Raw genomic sequence first — 6,819 nt, forward strand, 5'->3', positions numbered from 1 at the left:
GCCCCACTATGACTATGAGGATGACGTGTGGGGTGCCAACAGCCCCACCAGGCCATCCCCCTATGCCCCTCTGCGGGAGGAGGTGTGCCAGCTGCAGGGAGGGGAGGTGGAGGCTTCCAAAATTAAAAAGACCCCCCACGATGAGCCGGCTGGCCACGGCCCGCTCCAGGCCATAGACACCAACAGGGCCGTGCTCTGGTTTACCCCCGAGCAGCTCAAAACGGTGGGAAAGATGCTGGGGCCATTGACGAAGGAGACGGCAGTCAACTGGCTGTCCCGGGCTCAGCGGCTGCCCAGGTGCCAGAGCGGTAACTCGGTGACTGACCTGATAGACGTGGTGAGAAAGTGCATGAAACCGGACGATTTTGCGGCGCTGCCAGGGGATGTGCAGATGGGCAACGTCCAGGGCATCGGGGATGTCCAGTTGGCCGTGTTGAAGGTGTTTTTCCCAGAGGTCAACCCCTTAGTGCTCTTCCATCAGGAGAAGCAAAACCCGGAGGAGCGTCCGGATGCCTATGTTAACCGTAAGAAGATGCTCTACCAGATGGCCGGGCTGCCCGGCTCAAAGGACTCCCCCCTCGATTTTGACAGGCCCGAATTCAAGGAGCCGCTGGTAGTGGGGCTGACCCCCCCACTGCGGGTGATCGCTGGCGGCGATGCGGCCAGGAAGCCACTGTCAGAGCTGGAGCAGATCCTGACCCAGAATTTTGAGCTGCAAAAGCAGGCATTCCCGGGGTACATGCTGGGGGGGAAGAAAGGGAAAAACTCATCCATGTCCTTCCAAAATGCAGGGATGAGAAAAATGCAAGGAGACAACCGAAAAGATCCCGATGGCAAGGGTGGTTCAGGGAAGGAGAACCAGCAAGGGCTGAGGTTTCAGAAGTCCAACCCTTGGCGGGCTGAGTTGAGGAAGCGCCTAATAAAATACGAGAAGCAGGAGGATATCGATGGCTTGCCAGACGCAGAACTCTTCCGAAAACTGGCCCTGCACGAGACCAAAAAGCACACCAGCTCCAACCCGATTGACCCGGGGTCTAAGGCTCAGCAATAGGGCTGCCAGGCACCTGCATCGCCCCTTTTTGTGGCACCGATTAAGACCGATTCATGGGGGCGCCCGATAGTTGATACAACTATTGGAGGAGGGGTGCTTGGACAAGTGATGTTAATTGATACTGGTGCCTCTTACTCAATTCTGAATATGGCCCCTGGCAAAGCCGGGGTCTTCCAAACCTGTGAAATTATTGAACTGACAAAGCCGAACGGCCAAAAGTCTTCAGTGCCGTTCACAGGGCCTGTACCCTTTGAAATTGGGACTGCCAAAGGGTCTGAAAAATTTGGGAAAGTAGAAATGAAAGGGAAGACGGGAATTTTAGCCATTTCCACGCTGACAAATATGGGGGTGGTGGTGGACTTGGCAAACCAAGCACTGTTACACTGCCCCCAAAGTGATGTGCCCATCATCCCGTCTTGCCACAGGGTGATGTCAGTGAAAGCCCCCGAGCTCCTGATCCACCCTGAGTGGGAGCCCCGCGTCAAACGGGTCACAGAGCAGTTCCCCCAGGTCTGGGCAAGGACCAAGCTGGACTGCGGGCAGATTGATGCTCTCGTGGCAGTCAAAGGGCCAGATCCTCCGCCTCAGCTGCAGCCCCACTACCCAGCTGAGGCAGAGGACAGCTTGTGGGACACAGTCAAAACCTTACTGGAGCAGGGGGTGCTGGTGGAGCAGCAAAGCACCAGCAATGCCCCGGTGTGGCCCCTGCGGAAAGCTGATGGGAAAACGTGGAGACTGACGGTCAACTTCAGCGTCCTGAACCATGTCACCCCCCTGCGGACCTCCGCGGTGGCCAAGTACCCTGACATCATGGCGGCCATCTCCCGGGGATCTGAGTGGTTCTCGGTGCTCAGCCTGACCAGCCCCTCCTTTGCCATCCCCTTGCATCCCAAATCCTGGTACAAGTTTGCCTTCACCTTTCGAGGACAGCAATTTGCCTTTGCCAGGGTCCCCCCGGGCTTCCAAAATGCCACCGCCATCTGCCACATGCATGTGATGAGGATGTGGGAAAATCTTGGCCACCGGGAGAGCGTGCTGTCCTGTGCTGGTGATGTCCTCGTCCACACCCGGACGAAGGAGGAGAACCTGGAGGTGCTGGCAGAGGTGCTGGAGGCTGTCCAGAAGACGGGCTTCAGGGTCAGCCCCACGAAGGCCCAGCTGTGCTGGAAGGAGGTCTCCTACCTGGGGGTGACCCTGGGGGAGGAAAGGTGCTCGCTGGAGAAGCAGAGGGTTGAGCTAATACAGAAGGTGTCGGCGCCGGCTGATGCCACTACCCTGAGGGCCTTCCTGGCTCTCTTGAGGTTCTCCAGGGAGTTTATTGAGGGCTATGCGGAGAAAGCTGCCCCCCTCTGTCACCTCCTGAAGAAGGACATCCCCTGGGAATGGGGGTTGGAGCAGGATGAAGCCGTGAAAACCTTAAAGGAAAGTGTGGCACAAGCACCCATGCTGGCCCGTCCCCGGGAGGACAGACCTTACATCCTGCAGCTGGCCAGCACGGGGAGGGGACTGCAGGCCACCCTGAGCCAGCAGCATGATGCCCACCTCCTGCCCATCGCCCATGCCTCCCGCCTCCTGACGCCAGCTGAGCAGCAGTTCACCGACTACGAGAGGGAGGTGTTAGCCTTGACCTGGGCCCTGCAGCACTGGGAGTACCTGGTGGGGTCGGCTCCCGTGCTGCTGAGGACCTCCTGTACCCCAGTGAGGTACCTCTTGTCAGGGAAGGGGGACGAGGGTCCCCTGCGCTGCCCCAGAATGGCCAACTGGGCGTTTGCGTTGACTGACAAGGAGGTCCCTGGGGAGGCGGGGGAGCCCTCACCTGGCAGTTACGGGGCCCTAATCAGTGGAGAGAGGGACAGGGAAGATCTGGGGTGTCCCCTGGCCAAGCCCAGGCTGTGGCAGGCACCCCTGTTTGAGAGTGGCCTCAGCCTGGCGCAGGCCAAGGAGAGAGGCTACGTCGTGTGGTTCGTAGACGGGTCCAACTACCATGAGGAAGGGGTGCCCTACACGGGCTACGCTGCCGTCAACCGGGGCACCGGGGAGGTGGTGAAGGGGAAGTGCCTGCCGCATTCCATCCAGGCTGCCGAGCTGGTGGCCGTGACGGCTGCCCTGGAAAACACGCCGGCAGACCAGCCGCTGGCCATATTTTCAGACTCGGGTTGGGTGGTGCGGGTGGCACTGGAGTGGCTGCCGCTCTGGGAGGAGAGGGACATGCAGTCCGCTGACGGCAAGCCTGTCACTTATGCCAAAAAGCTGCTGTACCTTGCGAGGCTGGCGGAGCAGAGGGTGCGCCCGGCCCAGATCATTAAGGTCAAGGCCCACAAGAAGGGAACGGAGGAGGCCAAGTGGAACAAAGAGGCGGATGCCAAAGCCAAGCAAGGCGCGAAGGACGGGCTGATGTGGAAGGCCAGCAAGCTCTTGGAGAAGGGCCCTGTGTTGGTAGCTCCCAGCAGGCACTGGGAGAGCGTGGACCTGCTGCGCTTGCAGGCGCAAGACCCCAGTGTCCGGGAGTTAGAGCAGAGCAAGGGGTACAAAGGGTGCAAGGTGTGGAAGGATGTCTCGGGGCTGGTCCTGGCGCGGAGGGAGGGGGCAGACTTCCCAGTCTGGGTGGTGCCTGAACTTGTCCGGACTGAGCTGGTGGCCCTGGCTCACGAGCAGGGGCATTTGGGGACAGATAAGACCATGGTGAGGTTGCAGGGTGCTGGGTGGTGGCCTGAAATGAGAGAGGACGTGGAGAGGTACGTCAGCAACTGCCTGACGTGCGCGGCCAACAATCCTGACCCCAAAATGGCCAAAGCCCTCCTGGGCCACCAGAGGATTTCTGGGCCGTGGAGCAAGTTGCAGATGGAGTTTATCGGCCCTTTGCCCCAGACAGCCCAAGGGAACAGGTATTGCTTGGTGATCAGTGACCACTTCACCAAGTGGGTGGAAGTGTTTCCGTCTCGAAACAACACAGCCAGCACAACCGCAAAGATCCTGGTAGAGCACGTCTTCTCACAGTGGGGCATCCCAAAGGAGATCGATTCCGACCACGGCCAACGCTTTGTCGGAGAAGTCACGAAAGGCGTGTGCCAAGCCCTAGGCATCAAACAAAAGCTTCACATCACGGGGCACTTCCAGAAGCCTGACTCAGCGGAGGGGCCCAACCATCCGTTGAAGATGGCGCTGAGGAAGCTCATGAACCACCAAAGGAAAGACTGGGATCAGAAGCTCCCGCTGGTTCTGCTGGCGTTACGGGGGGCCGTGGCAGCTCGCACGACTTCTTCCCAAAAGCTTCTTCCTGCAAGAGATCCGAAGCTGCTGGGACACTGGTGGCAGAGAGGGGAGCCGCCAGATGAACTGCAGCCTCGTGTGCTGACAGACAGGTGGGTGCAGGATGTGCTGAGGACCGTGTCAGCTATGTACCACCAGCTCTCCTCGGTACAGGAGACCAACATCTCCAAGATGGATAAGCAGCTGGGAGTGCTGCTGCACCCCGTGGAGTGGAACACGGGGGACCTGGTAACCTATCGGGAGGTTAGAGAGAAGAACCAGGTGCTGGGACCCCAGTGGATGGGGCCTGTTAGGGTTGTGAACAAGGCCAGCCCCTCCATGTACCAGGTAGAAATCAGAAAGGGGGCGAAAAGGCAGGAAAAATGGCTCCATTCTTCACAATTAAAATCATGGAAGGGAAATTAACGGGGCTGGAGAGCCCGTCTTGCTTATGTTTTGCAGATAAAGGAAAATGGAAGGCGATTGTGACCGGCGTGAAGGGCGAACTTCGCAGCATCACCAGCCCTGTTTGCGCTGCGGGGAAAATGCTTTCAAATTTCTGGTTGCAGGATTTGCTTTGCTTTCTGGTATGTGCGTAGCGCTGAGCATCCAACACGCCCAACCAACCCATCAGCATCACAGGCAAAAAGTCAGCCATTCCCACTTAGAAGGGCGCCCCAACACATGGGCCACAGCCCAGCACAGGGTTAGGAGGCACACAAAAATTGGGACCAATTGGCCCTGGTCTCAAGCTCACATAAAATACACAGGAAGCATGGGATTAAATTCTAACAAAGGCTTAAATTTGTCAACGGTGGTTATGCACGGGTCAGAGGTGTACTTAGAAAATGAGTGGAGCTGGGATAGCACAAACAGACTTCCACAGCTGCTGGGGAGGGTGGGACAAGAAATAAAGGTAGGTTGCAGGGTAATTAATGGAACCACTCACCAGCGAGTAACTCAAATCTCCATAACCGAAGTCAAAACCAAAAAAAATCTGAAAAAAAACTGTGCAGTGGAAAAATTGGACTGTTGGTGCAATTTTACTTTGGTCCAGCCAGTCTTCGTGGTCTGCCTCTGGGCACACAACAGCGTGGGGCTGTCCTTTAAATTCAAGATTAGCACCACGGTGCACTCATTTGCTGCTGTTAAGATCTCAAAGTGCCATTTTTTGGCCTGGCATACAGCCCAATATGCTGAAGTTGGCAACCAAGTAAAATTGGAAATTAAATACTCCCAAGAAAGTGTAACTGACCCGATGCAAATCAACGGCACCACCGTGACTGTAGCTGCCCCCAACGGCCGCAAGTGGGTCGTGCCAGTAAACTGCCTCCACGAGAGCAAAACGCTTATTAGATCTGAATTAAACTCCGAGGCTTCGTGGTATAATCAGGATTATGGTCGCTGCCCACACGTGGTCATAAACCTCCAAGTGTGGTGTCGAGGAAACCTGAGTGTAGAAATGTCGCCCGAGCTTGGAGGGAAGTGGTGGATAGGAGGCCCTGAAGGACTTAAAAAAGAGTTTACCATCATTGCTGTCTTGCGCCCCTTAATTTCCAAAATAGGCCCTTATGTAGTCAAGAAAAATCACATCCAAGAGCTGTTGACCGGGCCAGTCCGGTCACTGAAGAAGGTGGTGTTGTCCCTGTCCACTGTTAATATTTCATCCGTCCGACCGCACTGTAGCCCCTTCCTATCCACCCTCCACACTGGCTGGCAGGCATGGCTCCACAGCCGCTCCATCCAGGGGTCCCGGGCCAGAAGAGACCTGCTGGCCACGGCACTGGGAGGAGGAGGTGCCGGGTTAGGAGTCCTCAACAGCATGAACGTCGAGGTCTTGGCCAACAAGCTGGAGTCTGTCACCTCAGGCGTGCAGGGCCTCCTCAAGCCTCTGAACTCATCCCTGGCCAGCCTCGGGATGGGGCAGTGGCTCGTGTCAGAGGTGTTACCAACCTGGGAACACATAAGCGAGAAAGACCACCAGGTGCTGCTGCGAGCGCTGGGCATAGAACAAAATAACGTCTCCCTTGCTCTTAGTTGCATCCAGGCCCAGATGTGGGTGCAGAGTGTTGTTGCAGGTATCCTGAGAGATGGCGACAACGGCGTCCTCCCCACCGAGATCCGAAAGATCGTGTGGGACGTGGCCACAGAGAAGGAACGGCAGCTTCAAGCCTGGTGGAGGCTGGTCAACTTCACTCACGACCAGGTCCTCAACGCAGTCGTCGCCCACGTCCTGACTGTGGCGGAGGCTCACATCGAAAAAGTTTACCCCGTCGTGGCCCTGGGGGTTAACACAAACGGGTCTGTGGTCTACCCCCTGGACCACCGCATGTGGGCAAGGGTGTCGGACGGGAAATGGCAGTCGGTAGATTTGGAAGCCTGCATTTTGGAAAGGGGGCTGGGGTTCATATGCGAAGATGATGCCCTTAAGGCGAGCGATGTTTGCTTTGACACCAAAGAAGGGGTGTGTCACTTTGAGATCAACCCCCAGAGCAGTAATAAAACCGTGATAGCATACG

The sequence above is a fragment of the Eurypyga helias genome, unplaced genomic scaffold, assembly GCF_000690775.1.
Source record: "Eurypyga helias isolate BGI_N326 unplaced genomic scaffold, ASM69077v1 scaffold13892, whole genome shotgun sequence".
Classification (NCBI taxonomy): Eukaryota; Metazoa; Chordata; class Aves; order Eurypygiformes; family Eurypygidae; genus Eurypyga; species Eurypyga helias.